General features: G+C 44.9%; 1 protein-coding gene across 3 annotated transcripts in view; it reads right to left on the bottom strand.

Moving 5' to 3' along the window:
- The window catches only part of P2RY8 (P2Y receptor family member 8), a 36,765-nt gene extending 31,152 nt beyond the window's left edge, over positions 1-5,613 (bottom strand). Inside the window, exons 1-2 of one of the 3 annotated variants that reach the window (XM_072849553.1) lie at positions 5,569-5,613; positions 1,982-2,068 (exon numbers count right to left, since the gene is read on the bottom strand). The gene's annotated coding sequence lies outside the window, so the exon portion shown is untranslated. Of the gene's footprint in view, positions 1-1,845; positions 1,870-1,981; positions 2,069-5,568 lie in introns of those variants that run through there. The other 2 variants (XM_072849554.1, XM_072849555.1) reach the window with 2 other exon arrangements.
- Positions 5,614-27,174: the final 21,561 nt, after the last annotated feature.

Below are 27,174 nucleotides of genomic sequence, written 5' to 3'. Positions count from 1 at the left end.
GATGAGGTCTTTTGCCTTCTAGCTGAACGATATTTCAGGCATCTGCTCCTCTTTTGTCCAACGACCACTGCTTCCTCTTCCAGCTTCAGCTGGCCAGGTGTAAATTATCGCAGACTGTGGTAGCTAGCATACTATCTAGCTAGTAAGGAAGGAGGTGGATAAGTCTTTAAATACTTTTCAAAGAGAGTGTTGAATGTGCATGCTCTTTTTTCTAGGAGAGCGCTCTGAGGAGGAGTTACACTATTTCCTAGTCTTTGACTGTGTTTGAAAAGAAAGTACTAGTATTTCTAAAGAGAAACATAGTCTTACTGATGTGCTTTAAGCATGCTCCTTACTGGCACTGGGCCAGCTCTCTCAGGCCTGTCAAAATCCACTTGCTCTATGATTGCAAATGGATATCTGCTCTCTACTTGTCCTTAAGTATCTTAAATACTGCTATCTTAAGTAGTGCTATCTTATGGTATGAGAAGCAACTACTAGGGTATTATTCCCCAGTAGTCAGAGGCTGTATGAGAATTGTCCCCACTTGGAGCTGAAGCTCTGAAGTTCCACCCCAGCGCCATTTCAGGCATTTCTCATGTATCCTTTTCTTATGGAGGTGCCCTTTTCTCAGCATCACACAAGACTTTCAGGCAGAATCAGTGGCAGAATCTCATTTCCCAGGACACCACTCCATCACTAAAATCACAAGGCTACTTTGCCTTTTCTTGTAGTCCTATCCCTCAGTCAGCATGGGTCCTCCAGCAGCAAGTAGATGAGAGCTGATCAAGGAGACAGGCAACGGTCTCCCTCTGAATGGGCTGTTGATTGATTTTTTTGTGTGGAAGTATTCTTCTGTAATATTTACACTTAGGAGACCGAGGACTATACCACATGCACAAGGGAGACGTTACTGTATGGAGGGTATGTCAATATTAGTAAATTAAACGCTGTCAGAACCTGGGCTCAGGCTATGAAATTCAGTTCCTTGGGCTGTTACAGTTCTGGCACAGTTTTGTTTCACACCAACTAATGCTCCCTCAAACAAGTCTGGGCCCCACACAACCATCTTGTGTAGTTCAGGAGTTATCATAGACCAAAGACCATTCCCAAAAAGGAGTTTGGATGCAGCCATCATGTTTCAGAGGCTGAGAACAGTTATTACAGATGTGTCAAATAAGCTAAAGACCAGAGTATGACCGGTCCCAGCAAATGGATGTAGTGCAAAATTAGTCGGGTAAAAACGTATTTTCTGTCTAGACCACTAGAGGGTGCAGACAAACCTACTTTGCCTTGAAGATTTATGTTTAGGTTACTGAGACCCGGATATTTCAGTTTTTTCTCCAGAGTATTTGAGAAAAAGAGCTGAAAGGATCACGCCTTGCTGTCCTCTACAAACCCACTTACGTCATCTGTAGCATGCAACCCAAAGTCTTTCTCCCGTCAACCGCTGTCCACACACCGCCCTCTGTCCTCGTCTGCCTTGATTTCATACTACCAGTTTTCCTCTTCTCTTTTTTTTCCTTTCCCTCACTACTTCTGTTCCTGCATATCCACAGGTTCTACCCTACCTCTCACCACCCCCTGTGCTCTAGGAGGATTTCCCATTGATCCCTGCACTGCTTGACTGTCACAAGGTGAAGTAACAAAAGTATGACAGGCTTATTCTCCCAGCCTTCAACTGCTGAACCATTGTAGCCCCTAAGTGGGGTCTACTCAGTGTACCCAGGATCCTGGGAGAACAGGATTTCAGTTGGTCACAATTTAGAAAGTCTCAAAGACTGATCATATTTTTGAGAAGTTGTGGGGGAAAAAAAAGAAAGAAAAAGTCTTCACAAGATGATTCCTTTCTTTGTGCTTACTCACCTACTCAAAGCGGAGGCTCGTGTTCCTGAATATTCCCTTATTGCCTCAGCAATTGCCTCATACAGCTAAACTCTGCATGTAACATCCTGACAAAGAAAATGCAAAACTTTTCATCTTAAATGTTGATCGGACTTACAGGCAGCTCCCTAAGGACTTTGTCTCGCCGTGGTCACCGTTGATGTTTCCGTGCTGCAGCAGATCAGGTTTCCTCTATGAGTAAGAGCTGCAGAAAGGACCAAAGAAAAAAATCTTTTAAGAATCAGTTCCTACCAAAAAAAATTTTTAAAAGGAGCACATCTAAAGATAATGCCAAACAGTGACAAGCACTGATAACGCTGCCTTTCATAGCTTTAAAACACAGTTCACTAGCTGTAAAACATACCTGTTCAGGATTACTAAAGAGGCATAATATCCACATCTGAAGATGAAGAGAAGATAAAAGAGCACATACTTTTTGGTGACTTGATATTTTCCCTTCTTATTTTTGCAGATCAGGTGCAGTGTATCTGGTAATAAGTAACCCTAGATGCTTCATCATGACCGTACCGGTGCATAATTTCTGTTGATATTTCAAGACTTAATCAGCCGTTGGGAGAGTAAGGATGTGAGGGTAAAATTATTTTCCATTCACCAGCTGCTGAGCCTGAATTCCTCATGCAGTAGTGTGAAAATGTGACAAAAATGTGCAGCTCTTGATGAACAAGCTTACAGATGCCTTGCCCCAGCCTGAAGAACACAGTCCCTCATCAGTCTGTGTGCAAAAAGGCAGAATCTCCCTGCTAGGATATCAATGAAAGCTAAGATCCAGCATTTTAAAAAATTGAGCTGTTGCAAGAAGTGTGTACAGATCTCTCTCTCTCTTTCTCTGAAAGAGAAAGAACACTGAAAAATAAGACTACAAATGGAAAATTTCAGTAAGGACAGAAGGCTTCCAATCAAAAATATATGAAAAGAGACCAGATCAAACTGACATTACCAGATTCAAAAGATGTAGAAAACGAACCCTGTGGGATATTTCTCATTGATTAGCACCTAAATTTGGACAAAAATTGGATTATATTACCCATTGTAAACCTATTTTAAAATAACAACCCTAACTCTCAGGCTAAGAGTCCCTCTCAGGTTTCCTGCATATAAATAGTAAGCCCAGGAGGAATACCAAATTGACCTTCCCATTCGAGAGCTGGCTGCAAGAGTAAACAAGCCCAAACAACAGTCCCAAAGACATTTACTTATAAAATGAGCTCATTTAATCCAGGAATTTTTGAGGCAGTAGTCAAAGGCCAAATGCTCCCATTTCTATAAAGTAATTTTTCAGAGGAGAGCTCCATTTTCAAGCTCATTTTGCACGCTGTGAAAAACATGAGAACAGCGTCAATAAATATGCCTGAAATGAAAAACATCCTTCTGTCCATTTGGAGGCTTTGCAACATTAGTTGTCAGCAGTGAACCCCCCTGGACTTTTGCTTCAAAACAAATCTTTATCTGGAAACTATGCAAATATGAAGTAAAGTTGTTAGGTGGCAATATGTGTGCAAAACACCACCATATCTTTTAAACACATTGAGAAATAGTTGTGGTGTCTCTTCATTTTTGCACAGGACAGAGGGAGCCCACCGCAGGATAACTTCTTGAGGCTGGGTTGTGGGCTGCTGGGTTTCTCCCCTCTAGCCACTCGACCAGAACACAGCAGTTACTGGGGGAGGCCACATTTACCATACAAGGAATGGCTTTTCTAGGGTTTGTTTCTTTTCCATCCTGTTATGCTGCTACATATAACGTACACCTCCCTCCGACAAGACAGCTGAGGAGTACACCCTTTTTCCACACCAGAGATACTCATGCTGAAAGAGAGCACTGAGAGCAAACATCTTAAATCGCCCTAGCTGACCTTTTCTGTGCTTACAGTCATCAGTGAGAGCAAAAGTGTCTGCAGAGGCAGATGCATCTGAGTTGGACCCAAACCCACCCTGAAAGACAGAAGGTGAATACGCATTTTCAAGAAATGTACCTGAGGGGATGCTAAAAACTGAAGGCAGAAGCAGTGGTTGGCGACAGGTGAGGTCTGGGTTCAGTTTGCTCTTCCCACACAAAGCTGCTGAGTACTTTCCCTTGAGCTGTGCCTATGCAGTAATTGGGAAATGTGACTGCAGGATGGGTAGGCACGCCTCAGCCAGCTTTCATCTAGCAAGCTATAGCACAGGCTGCAAGTATTTAGCAGCTGAGGCCATACAGAGCTCTAAGGAACAGCAAATTGCTTAGCATCGATACTCAAACTGAGAGGACTAAGGCTGATGCAAATGCTTCTACCCATGCCATAGCCTCTTCCCTAGCAGAACAGTGACGTGCTCTCTGGCTGCATCTAAACTGATGTACAGCTGTTTGCAAGGGAAGACCTGGGATTCTTGATCAGATCACCTGCACTGGGGAGCTGCGAAAACCAGGGCACAAGGCTGGTGTCAACTGGGATTCATCTGAGTTCCCCATCTGTAGATGACACTGACAAAACTTCTGTGGCTCATGGAGTCTTTTAAGGGTGAAATTCATTACAGAGGTCCAAGTGCTACCCCAGTAGCAATCTCACAAGTAAGGTGGAGGTGATTTAGGAATGAAGTCCAAACATTGATGGGACTTACAGGTCTGAATCAAATGAATGCTTTTGCAAATCCTAGCTAGATTCTCCTGACCACTATGTATAAAATCCAGAAAGTGTTTATACCAAACAATGAGCACAGTCAAGGAGCCAATGTCCAAACATTAAAACTGATTACAAGCAAAGCCTTAAAAAAAGCAAATGCCAAAAACCTGAATCTCCAGTGTATGACTTCACCCAGGGATCCTCACAGCACGTACAATTTCACTTTCTGTAGGGCAACCCGGTGACAGGACATTATCACAATAACTGCCTTACAGATGGCTATTTTATGCTTGTTTCTGAACTATTAAAAAAACCTTCACGCAAATAGTCTCTCTCCCTGTCTATTAAGAGACAACAAATGCAGTATGCAAGAGTGCACTGTGTTGCGAGACTTCCTTCTGGTGCCCGTCTGTCTGAGTTCAGTTTTTATGCATCAAAAGACCCCATGAAATTATATCGTTTTATGATATGGTTCCACAGTCACTTCTGTGTGTAAGTCTGGTTGCTGCAAACCTCAGGAACAGTCTCAGGATGACTACAGTACGTGACTCTGCAATAGCTAAAGATAGATATCAGGTCCAGATTTACAAATAAAACTGGTCCAAAATTATCTGGGTTTTTTTTCCTCCCCCAATATGTAGAAGCTCATTCTTCCTCCTTTTAAAAATACCATTGAAGACACTCTATGATATTTACTACTCTTCTTACTAAAGCAAACTCTGCACCTGAGAACCCCTTATTTTGATAGTGGTTTCTGCAGAGTGAACTCCTTAAAATGAGCGGTAAGAGTTTTCTTTCTCTTTTACTGCAGTATTTGCTCTAATAATTCTGACTTCTGACTATGTGTAACATAACTTCTTCATTATCATTGCTCTATTATTGACCCATACAGCTCGCTCTTTATTTCTACAGCTCACAGTCATCTGGCACAAAGACACACATGTACTTCTTGGATTGCAATGAACTTTGTTCTCCCTTTGGATGTAAATAATAGGAGGGAGAACAGATCAGTCTTGACTGAGTCTGACTCCACTGAAAAACAATTTTGAATATACAATCAAGAAGTGAAAAGCTGTACTCCTTACCTGGTCTGGGATGTACACTGCACCTTGAAAGCCTCTTAAATGACAGAGAAGAATTAGAAATAGTTGAAAGTTTGTACTCATCCAACCACAGGGCTCAGGAAATGACCGTGTGTTTTGCAACGATTAACTCCTTCCTCACTTCTAATGTCTTCACTTTTTCAAGTACAGTAAAAAAATCCATCTTACCCTTCCACTGCAGTTTGGTAACTAATGCCATGCCCTACACATGATTTCTGTTTCACACTGAGAATATGCAGGTGGCCAGAAGAGATTACTCTGATCACCTCCATGGAAGAGAGAATTTGCAGTGTCTTCTGCGTAACTGTGGCCAAGTACATTTTACTGTTGAGTGAAGCTTATGTGATGAAGTGTAGAAATGACTAAGTAATGGCTTGAGTGCCTAACTCTCATTTTTAGAAGAGGCTTAGAGCAATATTCTCAACATGACTTCAGTGTTGCGGTGCCCAACAGAGGGGGAGGAAAAAAAAGTTATTTAAAGGAGCAGCATCCATTGCAGTCTAGACAGGCACTCGATGTACATATGGTGTATAATACTTTTATGCATAGGGGATCTCTAGGTGGAAGTCAGGCATGCTGGAACATCAGGAGTTAGTCCTCTGTGCGTAAAAACCCTTCTGCCCCTAAAAGCCCGTCTCCCTTGGCTGAATGTACCTGTTCAACTGAGAGGCATTTCTGAGCCTGAGCACTATATAAAGCCATTAGCCTGAAAGCTAGTAAAGGCCAGTTCCACACAAGAGCACAGGCAGGAGCACAGGCTGCCTTTGGGGAGCGGGCATCTGCACGCTGAACCCAAGGTGGCACCCGGGCTCCCTGCGTGCAGGTGTAGGGGGGATTGGTACCCCAAAGTGGATTCCCCCCACCAAAACAGTAGGCTGAGAAAGAAAACACTTCCAACAATGCAGACTGTAACACTGAAGACAGACCTGTGTTTTGCACCCTTCGCCTTTTTTTATGATTTAGAAAACAAGCCCTGAACATATGTGCATACGTGGCCTTTCCACAGCCTTGAAGTCTTTTCACCTAGGCATGTGTGTCTTTCATTTAAAAAAACTTATGGGGGAGGGAAGTGTCACTCCCTGCATTTGGGATGTTGGTAGAGGAAGAGAGAATAGAAATGTCACCAACATGCACCTTTATACAACAGTTTCATAGCTCAAGCACCCAGCTATGATGGTTTGGGTTTAGTCTTCTCTTGAGAAGAGCTAAATCTGTGTTTTGGGCATAAAGCATGTCAAAAGTCCACAGAAGCTAGAAGAGGTAGGGATCTAGTCCATTCTTCTCAGCACAGCTGAGCTGACAAAGCAGGACTTGATGTATCAGCAAGCCTGTGCTCCAGAGACTTTTCCATGGGAGAGGCTTTGTATGAACTACATAAACGACTTTAGTAACAAGGACCAGAGCTCAGCATTGTCCCACTCTCGGTGGATGGTGGGTTTCAGAAAGAGGTTTCTTCTTAGATTATTACTACTTACAAGACCTGGTCACTCAGATCTTGGATTCCTCTCAGCAGAGTGGTCCAGCTTCACCAAAAGGACTGGAAAGGGTATGCATCCCAGCAGTGTGCTTAGGGGATTATCCCAGAAAATGGGAATAGGGAGCCTGAACCTGTCAGGACTGAAGGGTCTTCCACTGCCTGGGCCAGTATTCTGGATTACTGCACCGAGGGTGGCTAGGACCACCTTCCCCAGCACGGCCCACAGCCACCCTGCCTTGTGCGGAGATCACTGCTGCACCTGTGTTGGACAGGGTTCAGGTTCCTCTGGGCAGGCAGACACTGCGGGGTGCGTCCTCCCTCCCCCGGATGACAGCAGATCTGGTACCTCAGCCTGCAGCCTGCAGAGCTTCTGAGCCTGTGGAGAGACCTTGTGTTTGGGTTATCTGAGACGGGGTGGGGTTTTCTCACCTAGCTCTGGGCGTTTGCACTACAGATGTCTACACCAGAGCTAGTCATTCAAGGCACTCTGGAACACAGGCAATGGAGAGAAACAGACCTTTGCAAGGTTCTGTACCTGGGAGTTTTAACAGCCAAGTAACAGCTCCTTTTGCTATATATATAAGCTTGTATAATTTTCAATGCAATCAGAATTTTATATTCTTATTCTCTTGAAGTTAAGTTCTTCCATTGACTTCCTAGGGATTATTTCCTGTAATAATGACTCCCGAGGCATGCTCCTGCGAGACACTGAGGAGTGTGATCTGCACTTGATGTTCATCCTTTCAGTCTACCACAAAAATAACTGGGATACTTAGGATCCTTGGTGTAAGCAGGTGCTTAGCTGTTTTTTTTGAATGGAGGCCAAAGCATTCGGGTGATTCCTCAAGCTAGGGCCTATTTATTATATAGCTTCGTATGCAGAAGCATGGGGGAGTTTTTCATTAAACGTGGTTGCAGGGCAGAGACTCAAGTTCTTGCCTTGACTCCTCTCACTTTCACATACAAAAACTGAATCAACTGTCAGTCTTTGTCAGCTGCCAAACTTGCTCCTCACCATGAGCCTACAGGTAAACAGGAAGGAGTTTCAGTCTCACAACCTCAAAGCATGCAAAAAGTATTGAATCAGACCTCCTAAAAACTAATGAGACTTGGTTTGCTTCCTAGGTTGTTAATTTTTTAACAACAATCTTGTTTCAGTTCAAATATAGCAGGTTAGAAATAGAGCTTTTTTTCCACTTTTTGATCCTTAAGGCTATTTCCTTAAGGATATTTAAAATTTTACAACTTTTATTCACTAACATTTTTAAAGAATCTTTCCCCTCTAAAGCTGAGGAAAGGAACTTTCAGAACAAAAGAATCGGCATTTACTTTTGGTTAAAAAATATGAAATTTGACAGTCCTGGAGTATTATATGATATAATGAGTGCAAGCAGTAATTAATGCTGCTGTACAATATACTATGGTATATCATAACATAATATAATGAAAAGAAAGTTATTTAATAATTAAATTATTATTATTATTATTACTACTACTACTACAAGATAATCAATGTGATGGGACTCATTTAGCCATGTTAATATTTCCTCACAAAGCCATTAGGTGCTAAGAAAGCATCACTCTGAAGACTAATCATGTCTTTCAGAATGATTATGAGCAATGCTATGAATTTTTATAGATCAGTTTCCTTTGGGTGAAGTTCTAGCCCTCTGTAAGTCCATAGTCAGCTTCTTACTGAGCTCGGTAGGGTCAGGTGTTCATCTTGCTAGTCCTCCCTGGAGCCATCTCAAGCAGTCTATGAGTATTTGGGTTCCTGCCTTTGTTCGCAAGAATCTGTACTTTGACTATGTTCTGCTGGGAGACAGGGACATGACTTTTGTGTAAGACATTTTAGACTACTCTGGTAATATTTTAGACTCCTTTTTTTAAAAAGTTATGTTAGAAAGCTCCTCAGTATATCTCCAGTGCGGAGATCTTCCTCTAGGGTCAACCTTGAGGTTGACCTGAATGTGACTCTGGCTCCTGGTTCCCAGAAGAAGCAGATGCAGATGGGGATCTTATTTGCACAAAGCCCTGAGAGCTCCCCAGCCTCAGGACATACCAACTGCTTGCATGAAAATAGAGAAAAAATAAGTGGTCTTGGGGAGCTGCACTAAGGCTAAATGTGGTTATTATTAACAGCAATGTTATTCCCAGAGAAGCAAACACCAGCTTCTCTTCGGTAGCTGAGGAGGGTCTGGGGTAATGCACAATTGCAGGCTAAATACAGGACCTGCTTTGGGTCCCTCTGATGGACACAGCCTTGCAGTCAATGAACAGAGGAAGGCCTAAACACTTCCTAACCAAGGACATGGCACGATGTTAGCTGTGACATGAAAACGAGCAAGAGAGGCAAGCTGTCATTGCACTCTTCCTAAAGGGTTCTTCATCTCAGCTTGAGGTGCATTGGGAGGCAGAGAGCACTTGCACAGGTGGTGGTGGAGGGGTCTGCAAGCACAGTGATATGGGAGTGTGAACAGCGTGGTGGAGGGTGGGAAACCTCAAGAAAGAAGTCCTGTGCTTTGGGAGTGGGAAGACGGAAAGGTAAATCTGTATGGAAAGAAGGAGGAGCTGGGAGGGCTGGAGAAGTGAGGGAAGGTTGTAGAGAGGCTTAGAGAACGAGTCCCAGAACTGTGAAGGAGGGCAAGCAGAATGGAGGGGAGGGAAGAGAGTCTGGTGACATCCATCCTGTATCATAGCAGAGGGGAAGGAAAGGAGGAGAGTATGCTGGGAGACTTCTGCTTCTCTGCCATCCAGCACCGGGAGGTCTTGGGCAGGTCTCCAGGGCTCAGGTACTTGGTCCGTTCTGGGCAGGCAAGATCACCATGGCATGAAGTGTCCCACAGCAAGGTGAGCTTTGCAGAAGGATGGAGGGGAGGCAGGCAACCAGTGAAAAGAAAGAAGAGACCCCCACCTCACAGTCAGTCTGATATCTCCAAGCTCCCTGACACCCACCCACCTCCAGAGCTCAGAACTGAGTTGTGATGCCAACAGTGACAAGGACAGACGAATACATTACTTTGGTACTCATTGTCCAGGTGGCAAAACTCATTTTTGCCCATGCTGTTGAGCTGGCTGTGCTATGATGCCATTACATATCTGATGAAACTCCAGACCGCAGTTATGACTGATTGTCCATTTCAGTGCTAACATGCAACCACTTGTGGAGCTCTCCAGAAAGAAGACATTCCTTTTAACTCTCCAGAGAATAAGCTGATAATCTTGGCCAATTACTTGTAAAGTTAGATTCACTATCCAGATGTCTTAGGCCCATGAAGGGGTGGTATGGTGAGAAGGAAAACCTACCTAACAGTTTTTCCTTGCACAAGGAGGTGTGACCTGCTTCCTTGTCCAATGGCACAGCCTTCATAGGGTCAAAACATTTCAACTGATAGTTATTAATCCCCAAAACTGCAAGTTCACATAGTTTTGTCCAAGAGAAAATGAAAGGAAAAAACTCAAAGCCTAAAAAGATTCATTTCAGTGTCTTCAAACTGACTTATTTTCATTTCAGCATAGGAAATTTCTGTCATAGGAAATGAGTGCTGCCTCATTCGGTAGCAACGGTAGTAGTACATGATATGGGTCTTTGCTTTGCTTGAGATGGGCTTTCCACTTCCTGGGGAAGCATTTTAGTCACTGGACTGCAGTGTCGTTTGGGGTCAGGATCTCTCCAACCTATATCTGTTCTATCACGTCCAGGGAAACTTCCTGCTTTTTACATTGAGGTGAGTGTCCTGGTTACACGCCAGAACCAAACTGTCTCAAGACTTTGAGATTCTCAACATCTCCTCGCCTTCCAAACACACTCACACATGCCCTTTGGTTTCTATGCAAAACTGGAGGCATTCTCCACACAAGACTCCTGGCATGTGTTTTTCTTGCAGTTTGAGCAAGGATTCCCGTGCTGTGTGGAGGCAAAGTGGGAACAGGTGGGTGAGACCTTATTGCAAGCAAGGGATGTGAAAAAGTCTGGGAAAAAAGAGAGGGAGAGTGATGTCAGATGGCAGAGGGGAGTGAATACTCCATGATGTGCAAGGAGGAGGGAGAAGCAAGGGAGCAGGAAAAAGGGGAAAGAGCCCTTAGGTAGGAGTAGGCAGGGGGCACAGCCTGCAAATCGGGAAGAACCAGGCTCATCAGATGCACCGTAGCATGCATCAAAGCGCAAGTCCAGATGCAGAATTTGTCTTTCCTGTTCTGTGTTGTCCTAACTGCTCTCTGTGCAGAATGAATCTGTAGTCTGGCGGCTGTTGGCTGTTCCTGGGAGGGAGGTGATGCTTGGATCGAGAACCAAGAGGTGCCTCAGTTTCCTGCAGCTGAAACTAAAGCCCACTTCGTGAAGCACTAGAGCTCTGCTTCCAGGTCTGTGGCTGCCACATCACAGCACCCCTGTGAACCTAGCACTGACATTTTTAGAAAAAAATTCCCAAATGAAAAGATGTATTTGGGCTGAAAATAAAATTTTCATCAGCTCAAAACAAAATACACATTTCTTGATTCATTGAAAATTCTTGAAATTTTTATCCCGAATCCTCAATATGCCAGGGGTTTTATGGTTTTGACCACCCTGTCATTGCAGTTTTGATCACTGCCTCCATTGCAGACTGCAGTGAAGTACAGCAGTACACATGCTCACTCTGAATAAAACCACCTGCACAGCACAAAGCCGCTAGAGCCTTAGCTTGAATTGACTCAGCTTCGAGAAAACTAAGAACTGCTTTTGAAATCATTTAGAAAACTGCGTGTTTGCTGACTGATTGCTGGTCTGAGTAACCCCGACTAGGCAGATTTCAGTTTGATAATCCTGATACTCAGTCAGACTTTAAAAGTTACTTCCCCTTGCTATTATTTCCATTTCAGGGTATGATCCCCACATAAGTGGGTCTCCTTAATTTTCCCAGGCAGTGTAAAGGGGCCATTAAATAGGCAAAAAAGAAATAAAGCAGGGATCAGAATTTCTTCCTTTGTATTTAATTATTGAAGGTATTTTTCCACCAGTTCTGTAAAGTCTAATTCTGTTTGTCATTTCTCTTTGTTAAAGATTGTCCTGGTTTCAGCTGAGATAGAGGTAATTTTCTTTATAGTGGCTGGTGTGGGGCTATGTTTTGGATTTGTGCTGAAAACAGTGTTGATAATACAGAGATGCTTTAGTTGTTGCTGCACTAGTCAAGGACTTTTCAGCTTCCCATGCTCTGCCAGGTGCAGAAGAAGCTGGGAGGGGACACAGCCAGGATAGTTGATCCAAACTGACCAAGGGGCTATTCCATACCACGTGATGTCATGCTCAGCATATAAATCTGGGGAAGAAGAAGGAAGGGGGGGACATTTGGAGTGATGGCATTTGTCGTCCCAAGTCAACAAGGGATATTTAAATTTCAGACTAAGGACTGGACTCCAGACTGGGCACCTCAAGTGTTATTTCTGTGGGAAAAGGGTTAGGAGGAGGCACGATCCAGACCTTAGTCCATTGGGTTACTGCATTTTGCAGAGGGAACTTTCTCCCAGACAGAGACAAGCAGAGTGATCAGAAGCTCAGATAACTTGGGTTGGAGGAAAATGCACTCACTTGTTGCCATTCTCCAGGCATCTGCTTGAGCTGGGCCCCCAAGATTAGACAGGCACAATGCTCTCTGCTGACATGGCCACACACCCATTTCTCTGAAGCCTTCCCAAAGAGTGGGTCAGCTCAAGAGACAAATCTCTGTGGTTCTGCAGAAGGCAGTGGTCCGGTGGTCTCTCTACACTCTTATGGTTGAAGCAATTGAGTGTTGCCCCAGAACTGAACTCTGTCTTGGTCCTCTGCCCCATAGTTCCTAGGAGATGCTAGTAAGACCACTTCAACCAAAGTTTTCCCAAAGTGGACATATTATTGGGTCTCAGTTTCTGGGAGCATGCCTTGAAACACCTGGGGACTGACCAACTGAAGTCAATAGGGGCAAGGCTTTGGTCAAAAACTGTGTTACTAGGACATATAGGTTCCAGCAAAACTCCCACTGGTGGTCATCGAGGTTGTTTGGTTACCTTAGCCACAAGCAAAGCTTGTTTCCTGCCAGAACTCAAACCAACCCAGACACTTGTGTGACTGGTGGGCAGACTGGCAGGAAACCAATGCTTCCTGTCTGCCTGTTCCCTGATTAACCAAGCTCATGGATATATCACAGAATGGTTTGGGTTGGAAAGGACCTTTAAAGATCATCTAGTCCAACTCCAAATGAAGGATGTGCAAGTGGGAAAGCCTTTCTTCAGGCTGCCCAGCTTCCTAGCTCCTTGTAACCATGCTCTCCAACTCTTGGACAAAACAGGCAGGAAAATGGCCAGCTCCTGCAAAAGTCAATACACTCATCTTACAGAAGCATAGTATTTTTCTGTGGTTAAAAATAATAGCTTTAAAATGCTTTGGGGTTGTTTTTGCTTTTTGTTGTTAACAACTAAAATGTTGCAGTTTTGTTTTGCACCTATTTGGAAAGTGCCTTTTTTTGTTTTTGTTGCCAGATGTAGGATGTGACAAATTGGAATATGCTCAGTAGATGTTTCAGAGCAGCCATCAGCTGTAGAGCAGCAGGGGCTAAAAATGAGGCTGTGGCTGTCTCATACAGGATGGTGGGATCCCTGTAGGTTTTTGTTGTGTTTTTTTCCCTCTGACCCCTTCTTGGATCACACAGCTGCTGGGAAAATATATTCGCTCATGTTTGGGTAAGCAGATGCTGTCAAGTCTTGACTGCCACCAAGAATCCCTTGAAGACACGTTTACTTCTACCCCCAACACTAGGTGTGCAAGAAACAAGCCTGCCTACTGAACAAGAAGAGAAAACAAAAGGTGAAGGAGTTATCAACTGGCCAACACCGGCAATTCCACCTGCTGAGGCAGGGGGACAGTCATCCAGGCCTTTAAGAGGACTCAGGATTAGGCCCATCTGGGAGGTGAGAGAACCTCTTTTTTTTTTAGTGTAAAAAGGTTGTTTTTCAGACATTATGTAAGTCATCCTATTTGTCTCTAACTTCTCACTGATTAGAAACAGATTACAGGAAGGAAGCACTCCACCCAGTTTCTTAATTTATCATGCACCGTTGCTTAAAGGTGTCATCCATGTCTCAACAGAAATCTGTTTTTTCCCCTTCTTTTTAAGAAAAAGAAATGAGGGGGAAAAAAAAGGCAGATGATCTTACTGTTTATTAATTATTAATTGTACATCAGTTACACCCAGAAAAGGTGATTTTTTATTTTTCCAGCTGCACATTTGCTAAGAAATCCTTTCAGCAAGATACAAAAAGATTTAGTGTTATTTCTTGCAGAAAGGAAGTGGTGTGTGAGAGAGAGAGGTTAGGTGGTGCATATTTCCAAACGTATTGCAGCTCAAATCAGAAACCTGGATCCTACTCCTATGATACAAGCATCAGTCAGTACTTTCAATCTTGTAATTCCTGCGGACCATCAGATAAAAGAAGTGAGGGTCAGATTGTGTTCCCAGTTCTGCCGAGGTGGGAGTAAAACCATTGCAGCTCCTGGAATGATTCCACGCTTACTGACATCCTCATGGGGCTACAGCTTTGCTCCTTAGGTCCTCGTTGCTTTTGCTTGCAAACCTGTGCGTGCAAAACCCTCCCACTCAGGGCAGGGAAGGTACTTCGGGGTGACTCGGGGAAGAACCCGGTTCACTCATGGCTCTTGGGATGCTCAGGCGGTGCGGGGAGCCAGCTAAGAGGGAGTGCAAGGGGTGCAGCACCTCTGGATGTGCAGTGAGCACCAAGGGCAGCAGGGAGGGGAAAGAAGCGAGGAAGGAAGCAGGACAGCTCGGGAAGCCTTTATAGGAGTGCCCAGGCAGCTGGGGAGGAGAGCCGTCCAGGGCGCTTGCTGTGGCAGCTGTTCTCTCAGCTGCAGCTTTCCAGAGGAGCAGCAGCCTCACATGCAAACCTGCTGGCTTGGACACCCGCAGCGCTCCAGCTGTGGCATGGCTCGGGTTCCCACGGGGCGCAGCCGAGGCCACGGAGCCGCTTTTGTGGCTGGTGCTCCTTGGCAGCGGACACGGACCTAGGGCCAAACTTTGGGCAGCAGGTGAGGCTGTACGGCCAGTGCCCGGAGGGAGGAGATGCAAAGCACCAGCTTGATTTTCTGCTGTGCTATGCTTTGCCATATACTTCAGATACTAGGGACTACATAGCATGACGGGCCATGCCGATATACAGCTGATAAAAGCACCAACACCATTAGAAAACGTACATAGAATGTGTTAGCACTGAATGTATCAACAATGCAAATACTTATTGCAAAGAGGAAACCAAATTTACATAGACAGATTAAAGCTAATCTATGGGTCTTTTTGCCATTCAGTTTTTAACTGCAGACTCTGTCAACTCATCTGTACTTACCCTTGACCCAGGCAACAATGAATTTTGCTCTCAGTCCAGATATTTCTTTGCTGCATGACTGAATGTTTATTGTATTGTCTTCAGTCATTTCCTTTAACAATGCAAATGGGAAAGAAGATTTAGAAGAATTTTTTTAAGCCCAAGAAATGTAGTCCAGCAGAGTGAAGGGCCCCTGCACTTACATATACCTTGTATTTCTAATTCAGAGACATTCATATGCTGGAGTATTCTGATGCCAAGGAAGATCAGTTCCTTTCTTGCTGTTCACACTGAGCTGTATTTAGGGCCAATAATTGTCTCCCAAAGAAGTTGCAATCATGTTCTGGCAGAGAGCAGCATACACTCTTCTGTGGTTTTTGCAATCTGAGTTCTAAAATAGCAGTCTTTTCGGGCCCCAGATAAAACTGTGATGTGTATCTATTCCAGATTAAATATATTTTCAGTTGTGCAATTCTTCTCTCAGGAAGTTCTTGGCATATCTTCATTTCCATTGCATCTCTCAGGAATGCATCTGCAGATCTTCATTTGTGTCTTTTGTTGAAACTCTTTGCAGCACAATAATAAACAACGGGATCAAAGTGGAGACTGTTTAATGCCAGTGAAAGCTTCTATAACCCCAAACAAACTCTTCAATTTGGCAATATAGGCTAACTGGATTACTGTTATCACTGTATCAAGCATACAGCACATCATAAAAGTCTTACACAAAACAAAATTGAAAGCACTAGTGTGCTTTTTGGTTTCCCCAAATTGTGTATGAGGGGAAGTAAGAAGTTTTCAGTAAGAAGCTTTTGAATAATTGCAATGCCATTGCTAGAGAGGGGGGAGAAAGCACAAAAAGACCTGCGAGCCAGAGCAGCGTCTCTAAGGTAAGCAGTGTTTCTTAAGGAAAACATAGTTCAAGGCAACAAACACATCCAAGTGAGCTGCTGTCTGACATTCCTGTGCTGAGAAGTGGGGTGTATCCTCCTAAGTGGAAGTAAAGAATTGAAGAAGATACACACCAGAGGAGCAGCCCTGAACATCTCAAATGTTTGCAGCGTCGAGTGACCAGCTCCTGGGCAGCACCCGAGGCTGCTGCATGTGGCTGCATGATGCTCCTGAACCGGAGCATCGCCTCTTTCTGCAGAAGGCAGCAGCCGCAGGGTGACAGAGAGCGGGGCCCAGGAGCCGCTCCTGGAGATGGCAGGCGATGTAGGCTCTCCTGCTGTACAGCGAAGCGCTGCTGGTCACGTTAAGGGGGAATTTCACAGAGGGAGCCCGAGGCATCCAGCAGCTACAGGGGACCTGCCAGGAGCCTGGGCTGACAGGGAATCATGGAATCATAGAATGCTTTGGGTTGGAAGGGACCTTTACAGGTCATCTAGTCCAAGCCCCCTGCAATACACAGGGACATCTTCAACTAGATCAGGTTGCTCAGAGCCCCATCCAGCCTGACCTTGAGTGTTTCCAGGGATGGGGCCTCCACTACCTCTCTGGGCAACCTGTGCCAGTGTTTCACCACCCTCATTGTAATAAATTTCTTCCTTATATCTAGTCTAAATCTAGTTTTAGTTTAAAACCGTTACCCCTTGTCCTGTAACAACAAGCCCTGACAAAAAGTTTGTCCCCATCTTTCTTATAAGCCCCCTTTAAGTACTGAAAGGTCGCAATAAGGTCTCCCCAGAGCCTTCTCTTCTCCAGGCTGAACAACCCCAACTTTCTCAGCCTGTACTTGTAGGAGAGGTGCTCCAGCCCTCGGATCATTTTTGTGGCCCTCCTCTGGACCTGCTCCAACAGCTCCATGTCCCTCTTGTGCTGAAGGCTCCGGAGCTGGACGCAGCACCCCGGGAAGCGAGCAAGCAGAGGGCTGGCAGGGCAGCGTGCAGTGTTCGCTCTTGGGCATCTCCCCTGTTTTGTTAGCTAATGCCACCACAGCAGTAGGACGGATTTGGTGATCTCTTCTGAAATTACTCTTCCAGAGAAGAATAGAAGACCTTTTTTATGAAAGAAGGCCAAATGGGTAAAGAACAAACCCATTTTATTTATTTTTTAAATTTATATATTATATATGTTTAAGCAGCAAGTTTTCTTACATGTCAGAAATCTTTTAATGTCTTTATTTTCATCTCAGTAAATACTATGCATTTTCATCCATAAATACTTTTTTAAAAAAGTTATTTTCTGCAGTGTTTAGTATGTCTCCCAGATGTAATACCAATTTAGGCATTTGTACATAATGCATCAGGAAAGGATGTTCTCTTAGGTACTCTGAATAGCTGTTCCACCAAATAAATGCTTCCATTAATGTATGTTTTTACCCCCACTCAATTATTATTCCTCTCTATTCTCCCAGTCCCATTTTCTCTTGTCACCCTGGATTCAGTCCAGTTCTTGCTAACAGGATTCTGTTAGAAGGTGCTCTACACACTTAGATTTCTCAAATTTAGTGGGATTTAAACCTATGGGTTTTTTAGAATAAGGCTTATTGTCCCAAATGGGGGTAAAAACCTGGTCGTTTACATAGGAAGGGATGCCCTTCATCGGTCCTGGTTTGCATCACCGGGCACCAGTGCTGCAGGCAGCACTGCAGGGTGCCTTTTCCCCTCTCTCCCACCTGTGACCAGGGCATTTGCGGCTTTGCAGCTTGCCAAATGGAGTGGCGACGGGGGGAAACACGCAGCCCCAGCACCAGCCTATTCTGGGGTCTTGCCAGTTAACGTGCTGGTGGGGAAGCCCTTGCTAACACAGCTGCTAGGAATACCTTTGCAGCACCTACCTTGCTTTATGCTGGAGGTGGGCAATCAGCCTAAAGACAACCTCTGCTTTTAGCTCACCCAGCCACTTGTTTTCAGCAAGCGGCTCAGCCTCACTGATTCCTGTCACCCCCGTGAAGGTGGGGGGGTCACTGCTTGCTGCTCCTCACCCCACAGCCTGCCACGACAGCAACCAGAGGAGAGGGGTGGGAGGAATTTGGAAGCTGAAACGCACCTCCCCTGCGTGAACGCAGTGAAGGTCCCGCCCTCCCTCCCTGGTTTTCCTCCCTGTGCGTTTCACTTTTTTGTCCCTCCTCCCACGAGGACCCCCTCACCACCTCAGAAAATCTAATTTTACACCTGCCACAGCTCCTGCTGTTGCAAAGCTAGTGAGGTGCGAAGCAAGTCTCGGGCCAGCGTGAGAGGAGACAGGTAACAGTGCCTCCTGGTGACTGCTGCCATGATGCCAAGCTCCTGATGCCAAGCACGCAGATGTCCTCAATTATTTGACGGGCACTGAAATCCTCCTGCAGGCTGTCACACACAAATATTACAGGCCTGACGGCAGCAGCCAAATACCAGCTTGAACCCCCGTCCCCCTTCACTGAAGGCAAGGGAGCAGGTCACCATGCGGGGCTCACAGCTCCTTGACCGGCGGCACGTGCGGGAGCATTTACTACAGCTGCAGTAAAATACACCCATGAATGAGCAAATGAATCCGAAGATGTTTGGAGGAAGGCCCCAGCACATTTTTGTAGCTCTAATGGAGACACTGAAAGCAGCAATAGCTATGCCAGCTGAGGTGGCCAACCTGCTGGACCACTACGAGCCGCTTCTTCTCCTACATGACCTGGACTCCTTTGGGGAAGCTGGATCCAGTGGCAGAGAAACAAGCCTGTTTGGCTGACCGAGAGTAAAAATTCAGTCCAAAAGCATCTGCAGCAGCATTTTCCTTGGTCCTCACTGACCAATTCCGCACTGAACAAACTCCTAAGAAGCAGCTAGGAGTGAAATAAGAGAAGGGAAAATTAAAGAAAAAAAATATAATTAATTTCCAGGAATTCTTTCTTTCCTATGTAGTCTGGCACTATGGCTTTGTGAAAAGAAAAGGCCCCTGCTAGGATCTGAAGCAAACTTTTATCTGGGTTTGATTTATTTTTTCCCATCTAATGTTGAAGTATCTTTAACCTTAAGGGCTTGGTGGGAAATGTAAGGATTTTGATTTTGAACTTACAGTGGCAGCTAGACAGCAGGTAGATTTTCAAGTCTCTGAGCACATGTAAGCCTCCAGAAGATCAACATGTTTTGTGTTTCCCCAGTTCCCACAGCATGAACTAATTTGTACTGGATTTCCTATCCTGCAGATTCCTCCTGCTCCACCTCAGCTATGGGGGATATTATTCACCTTCCTTGTCAACTCCCACACACATAGATGAGGGGCAGACTCAGCATTTATTAATATGCAGTGACCTGTTTGTAATTTCTGATTCTAGAAACATAGCTGCAAATGTGAGAGGCTGAGTCTTTAATGAGCCCGTGGCTGGGAATGATAAGGGATACTTCCTGTAGGTTTCAGCTCCATCTATTGTTTTTCGTAACAAAGGGGAAAAACGAAATGTGTTTTCTAAATCAGCAATTTTATGACACAGTTAGTTTGCATTCTCTAATGAGGAAGCATTAGGGGATACCAAAACTTATAAAGGAGAAAGAATTTGAGTAAACAGGATAAAAGTTAAGGCTAGTACATCAGTAATTGCAGCTCATTGAGCTACGTTGAAGGTATTTAAATTTAATTGTTCAGTAGGCTGATTTTCTTCATCATACATGTAGAAGCCGTGACTGACACCACCTTCCTCCCCCATACGAAGGCATGCACCTTCATGAGCATGAAACCCTTGCTCCCACATGCAGCAAGATCCTCCTTCACTGCAAAAGTCCCCAGCTCCCCCCTTTCAGGATGAGCTCTGCTGTCCCTTCCGTCACAGCAACAGCTGGCACCACAAACATCCTCCCGCTCCTGCCAGAACAAGGCAGGAGCAAACAATTGCTGTCCCAGGGAAGGGAAGAGAAGCAGCAGGAGGGATGGCCAACCCAGCCCCTATTCCAAGTGCTTGCAACGCTCCTCTGTTGTTGTAATTTATGCCAGGTCAGCTTCAGGAAAATCAAATTTGCTGATTTCAAAGTCTTTGCTCCTTATCCCCCCTCTCCCCAGCTTCTTTCCCTTCAGCAGGCTCTGGCTGGATGCAATGCAGGGCTCTGTCCTGGGAAATACATTTTCAAACTGCTGCAGGGCACGCATTGCCCCACTGACCCAACGCAAATCTGAAGCGTGCCACTCCCGGGACAGCTGAGGCTGCGACTCGGGGAGCCTGAGAGGTCTTCAAGGACCTGTCTGGCCTTTGACTGTCAGATGCAACAGAAACTAGGGAGCTTTGACCACCGGGAGGGACCTGCCACCTCTTGGCCAAAGTCCAGACACAGGCTAGCACTGAACTGCAGCTGTGCAGGAGCAATTGCAACCCAAACACTTCCCTCGGCCTCCTCTTCACTGCCACCGTTACTTTACTTGACTGAGACTTGGCCAGTTGTATAAAAGGGTTAGATTAGCAATGAACAATTTATCTTAGGCTCAGCTATAGCTTGTAGCTACCTTCACCCTTGTCTTGTTAGCTAAAACACCATTTCCTTTTCATCTTCCTCTACCCTGTCAGGCCAGATAAGTGTTAGTTTAAAGCTCAAGTGCTAATCAACTGACACTGCGACAGTTTTGTGGATAAGAATCACATTAGCTGTGTAAAAGCTGCCAACCCTGGTTGGCTAGATTTCTGTCCTTGAAGAGAGAGGCATGGTCTGGAGGGCAGCCTGTCCTGGAATAAAATGAAATCTCTTTCTAGAAGTGCCCATCTCTCCCCAGTTGACAAGATTAACCCAGACACCTATATTTTAGACTGTTTAATTTACATGTGTTGAATCCCATCCTTTGTGACTTACTCCAGAAAGCCAAGTATTAACTCATGGGTATTTTAATGAGTTAAACTCATTACTGCCATTGCTGAGCACATATTCAGCATGTAGCTTCCCAAAACTGGCCTTGATATACTCAGTATATGAAACTAAATTACTTTAGAGCGAAGCTTAGATGAAACCTGAGAACAGATGAGTATAAAAGTGATTTCCCCCCACACACACCTTTTCTCATAAAGAGATATAACTATTTCATTTCTGTGGGTGTACAGGTTAGAACAATTGAAAACATGAGTCCGAGTTAGTACCAGTTGGTGCAACTGATGCTCTAGCAGATTAAGTCTAGGGTATCGCTAGCTACGCATACAGATCTTTCAAATTAAATGTGGCAGAATGAGAACATGGCAGAATGGGAGCAGAAAGTAACACTGTACTTTTATTCCTTAACACTTTTACCTGGAGGTCCTATGCCAGTCTCATGCATCTAGAAATCCTAAATGTGAGAAATACTAAGAGATTGTTTTAAAAATCAGATTATTTCTTAGATATTTGCTGTATGGGTTGCCATTCACTGAGATTCATATCTTCAAACCTTTTTCTGCAAGCATGGGGATGAAAAACTTTCTCTTACGAGCAAAAAAAGGGAAAGAAGAAAGTTCAAATTATAATTAAAAGGGACCAATTAATGTGATTAAAAAATGATCTGAGGTGATCTGGAGTTGAACCTAAGCCAGTGCCATTTATCCACAAAAATTTCCCTCCAGGCAAAAGGAGAAATCCAGCATCATCAGCCATTTCGAATATGACCAGGTGGAAGAATCCCAGGCAGCTGCACTGACACAGGAGGAGTCACGCTGCTGGTGCAAGATGTAGGCGAATCCCTCTCTGAAGGATATTATTGCAGCTGCAGCATGGAGATATAGGCTGCTAGCTAAATGTTTCCAGATCAACAGGAAAAGCCAAAAGGAAGGCGAGCATTTATTAAATGTAAAATGACATGTTTAAAGGTAGTTTGGAATGTCAAACTTGTGGAAACTAGGAGATAATAGCATGAAAATCACTCTCCCCCTGCCCAAACATTGTGAGAAAGTTTGCTCTTTAATGACATAATCATACTCCCCCTTTTCCCTTGTGCATCTGCCTCAGTTGGAGGGTGGCTATTGCTAGGCTACCTCGGCTTTACTTGCCTGTGTGGATGTAAAGGACCACTAATGCCAATCATGCATGCTATAAAACCAGGTTTTGTTGATACTGCTCATCGAAGCAGGAGCTGCGTTTATGCACTCCCAGCCCCACAACCCCATTTCTTTTGTATCTGCACGATAGTCTAGCCACAGTTCTGGCTCACTATTTATGGATAACCAGGCTCAAACATTTGCAAGGGGATGAGCCTGGAGTACACTTGATCTCACCTGTGCCCTGTCCTTCTGAAACTGAGAGAAGGGAGGGACACTGGGATAAAGGCCTGGGGCCTCGGCTACGCCTGTGCCTGACCATGGGCTGGGGTGTGGGTGCATCTGGGCTCGAGCGCAAGTCCAGCTGTAGACAAAATGCAAAAAACTTGTCCAGCAATTGCCGTCATGCATGTAGGATTTGGAAGCTGTAGTGATGTGTAGCTACCCACCAGGTGGTGCCATGCAAGCACAAGATTTACCATCGCTGGTTTACAGTGGTACCTCCAGCAAGGACCTTGCGCTCCTCCAAACTCTGTAGAAATCTGAGTTATTCCACATATAAGCACTCTTTATTTGTTGCAGTAGAAATCAACCCTAGGAGATAATTCTTGAAAGTGTGTTGCTACCCTGCTCTTTGGAGCTGTATTCTGTTTTTCAAGGACCAATGAAAAGTAAACATGAAGGAAAGAACAAGAAAGAAATTATTGATATAATTCATACTTATTTTGACACTATCTCCATTGACTATTCTTTCCCTCAGTGTTGAAGAGCATGTATTCAGTCCTGAGATAAAAGTTTCAGCTGATGTTTCAGTGTTGAAATGATTGTCCTTATCAGCAATGAGCAGGAAAACTGGTGTTACAATAATGAAAAACTTTTGGCTTTTGGTCAGCAAATATCAAGACTGACAGCACACAGCTTGGGATGGAAATATGTGTACCTGCTGTCCTACAGTGGAAGGTGAGCTCTGACATCCAGTAATTCTCTTTCTTCCACTTGTCCTCACAATTACTTTTACTACCATGGCCTTTCCCCTACACATACCTTAACAATCCTTTTTAGACAGTAAGAAACTGAAAAGAAGGTTATCTTCATCCCTTGGCCTTCCATCTCCTTCCTGAATGCCCTAAGAAGGACAGTTTACTCATCTATACTGAGCATTTGACTTCCTTTTGTCCCTTTTCCATTTGACTCATTCCTGCCAAGGTATCTACTGTGTCTGACTTCCCCTTCTGGATAGAGCTTATCCGCAGGGCTGAGGAGCTGCAAGCAGCAGGAAAATCTGGCACTTTTGGAGGCAGGAGATAAATAATGCAGTATAGGCAGAAGGTGAGAAGGGATTCTCCATACATCCCACTTTGGGGGGGCTCTTTGGGCTGTTTGGTGCTTTGATGCGAGAGGAAGAGAGTTGGGAAAAAATTGCGGAGTCCTGATATCTTCGCCCAGGTAGCCCTGAAGTATAATTAATTCAAAGAGCTTTAAAAAAATTATATGAAAAATCTTAAAGCCTAAGAAGCAATGGCCCACAACACAGTTATCAAAGTTCAGTACTGCCCAATGAACAACTTCAAAGTGAGGCAGTCCTGTTTGCAAACGCTACAAGGAGTCGGTCCTCATGCAAGGCATTGGGATAACTTGAATATAGCCCTTTCAAAGTAGGATCCCAAAATGCCCAGCTGAGAGCTGACAGAGTTTCCAGATGTTGGAAGCAAAACACCTGCACCTGCCTCAGAGCTCCTGGGACACGCTCCCAGGCCTGGGGCTCAGCGCAGACAGCTTGCCTTCATGTCAGAGGAGATCCTCGGATGAAGGTGCCTGAGACTTGAGGACAAGAGGGGCAAATGTCCTCATCTCAGCTAGACGGAGAGCTGCCTCGGGTTGAGCGGGGTCATAGCGAGAGAGACAGTGCTGAGTCAGTTTTGGATTCCCGAGGCTGAGGCAGTGGCACCTGCTGAAATCCCCCATTGTTCATTTCCAGGGAATTGCTGCCGATACAGGGCAGGAAGAACATGTTTAATGCCATGGCTTTGATGTATGACTGAAATGGCAAGTTTCTGCCCCCCAAATGGAGGGTTGTAACTGAAAGCTCATTCCCATATTACTGTTCTTGTGAGAGTAATAAAGCACCTGAAACACCTCTGAAAAAGGGACTTTTTTGCTCTGACTCAGACCAGGTGCCGTAAGTCTTTTCATCTTATTGCTGTGGCTTCATGCTGATTTTATGCTGAACTTTAACCTCATAAATACAACACAAGGCAAAAAATAGCATTTGTGTTTCCTTTTGCTAGGCGTTCCTCACTAGTAAGGATCATGAGGGGTTTTTCAGCTGTTTCACAAACAGATTTTGAAAAATGGACTGTGCATCATCTGCACGAGAAGGCAGAAAAAAGGAAGCGCTGAACTGCAAATTATGCATCGGTTTCCTTTTCCCTTCCTAGTGTTTTAGCAATGGGGTCCTTGACTTCTACAGCTAGCTCACAACTTGTCTATAAATTACAGCCAGGACCTTGATTTACTACCAAGTCAGTTCAACATCCAACAGTTAAAAACTTCAAGCCATCATTATCTCTGAGCAGCTTCACTGGCACAGAACCAGTTTCAAGCTGTTTCAAGCAAGGACACATAACAATTTGACAAGCTCAATGTTCAATCAATTTATTTAAGGCAGGACTTATTTCCTACCGTGCATATAGTAAAGGTAGTTTCCACTGCACATACGTATGTGAGGCGATAGAAAGCCAAGTCTATTGGCTTTCATTTTATGGTATGGCTGGGTCACATTCTCAATCCACAAATGAAACTGCACTTACACTGTCAACAAAGCTCTGTTTTCTCCCCATAGGATCTCACCAGAAACCAGACACTGTTAATTTTTACTTTGTTGTGCCCAGCTGAAGCTAAACGCGTCTCCCTGTGCGGAACTGCCAAAAGTAAAAGCCATTTGAAGGGAGTCAGCCAGACTATACAGATCAGTTCCTCGACTCCATTAAGACTTTTATATTGAGAAGATTTTGGCAAGGCAGCTGTTATTGCACAGAAGATTTAGTCCAAATCACATCCCTACGCTTGCCTGGTGAGGTAGTGATAAATAAATAAAAAAGAAAAAAGCTCCTCTGATGAGAAGTGGAAAAGCTCTACATTGTTCAGATTAGACCTTTTACCTGTGTGCAACTTGAGCTACATTGCTGCCTGGAAAGACACTTTAATGTCTAAAACAAGTGATATGAAGCTCATTTGCATGCTTATGTCAGTAATTATCCTTAGCAATATTTTTAGTGCACTGAAGTATCAAGTAGCACATTGAAACTTTGTATTGAAATACAAATAGGCCCCATTGTTATCAACTAACATTTCTGTTGTGGTCTAACCATTGCTTATAGAGAGAGAGATTTCAAAATCGTCTGCCTTTATCCCCTCCTGAGAGCAGTAAGTCCACACCACAGTACAAAAAGTCATTATCTTTGTGGCTGCATGAAGTAAATGCAAATAAGGCTGATGTTCTCAATGTTCAAGGCTTTTACCTGCTCCAATCTATCCTATCTCATTACAGCTGTAAAATCCTCTCTCTTCTCTACTGTGAAAGTACTTTTTTTTACATTCTGTTCTGAAAAGTTCAGCCACAGCCACAAGAGTACAATATGCTTCCTGAAAAAGACTTGTGCACAAATCAACTTTTTTTGTTCTAAGGAACAAAATGGTGAGCGGCAGAGCGAGCCTCCTTCCAGAGATGATCAGAAAGAGTTCTGAGGTTTCTGGGAAGTTCGGGCGCTTTCGGAATTTGGGTTTGGTCTGAGTCAGAACAAAACTATGCACACACAGACTTTATTTTTTTTTAATTTCTCACAAACCAAAGATTCCAAGAAATTATGATGTTTCCTCAGACAAAACACACCTTGGGTGCTGCCCCTGTTCCAGGAGGTTGATGTTTCTGAAAGTTTCATGTTTATTTGGTGCAGCAAACCCTCAATGATTTTACTGAGTTACTGACTATGCCCATTGACTGCTGCACAGACAAATGCATTGAAGCCTCCACTCCCAGCACGGGCTCCTCAGGCCATGGCCACACTGGCCCTTGCCGGACCCTAAAGCTTTTTCATGTTGCTGGCCCCACACTCCAGGACCCTGAGAGCCCCGGTTGGGACCCAGCGACTTTGTTGATAATGCAATGTGTTTCCAAGAAAACACTTTAGGTAAAACAACAGCATTTCTTAGTGATACTCGCAGGAAAAATTCAGACCAGCTCTGCTGCTGAGCCCCCATTCTCCAAGGCCCTGAGCGAGTGCAGCCCCCGGCTCTGCCGCCCTTCCCCGCTCCTTGGGCCAGGCTGCCCCTGCTCAGGCCAGCCCTGCTGCAGCCCGGCTGGGTCACCTGGGATCACAGCACTGGGAAAGAGCCAGGGCAGAAAGAGCTGAGAGTATCACTAGGGCAGCTTTACGTCTCCCATTTCCGTGGGAACTGCAGTTGTGACCAGATCCTGAGCCTTGGTCCTCGCCCGAGCTGCACTGCAGTCTGTTTGCACCCACCCTCGTACCTGCTGAGCATCACCGACTGCACCCCGCTGGACTTTGCACCAGCCCCGTCACTGTGGCCTTGCTGGGCAGTTGCAGGGCTCTGGGCTGGCCCTGGTCACCATCCCCATCCCATCCCTGCTCCCTCACTGGGTGCTGCTGGATGGACCCTGGTTGGGGAGGGCATGGCCCTGCTGGCCTCACAGCCACCCTTGGCTTCTGGCTCATGCCCGAGGGGCAGCCCGCCCTCACAGCCCCTGTGACATCCTTATGGAACAGTGGAAGCAAAAAGGGTGCTCTTCTGCTCACTTCTCAGCTACTCTAATGTGGGTACATACTTGGTTTTACAGGCTCCAGTAATT

The sequence above is a fragment of the Ciconia boyciana genome, chromosome 1 (assembly GCF_034638445.1).
Source record: "Ciconia boyciana chromosome 1, ASM3463844v1, whole genome shotgun sequence".
NCBI classification, from domain to species: domain Eukaryota; kingdom Metazoa; phylum Chordata; class Aves; order Ciconiiformes; family Ciconiidae; genus Ciconia; species Ciconia boyciana.
Note: the sequence above shows the minus strand (reverse complement) of the source record. Positions and strands in the feature narration are given on the sequence as shown.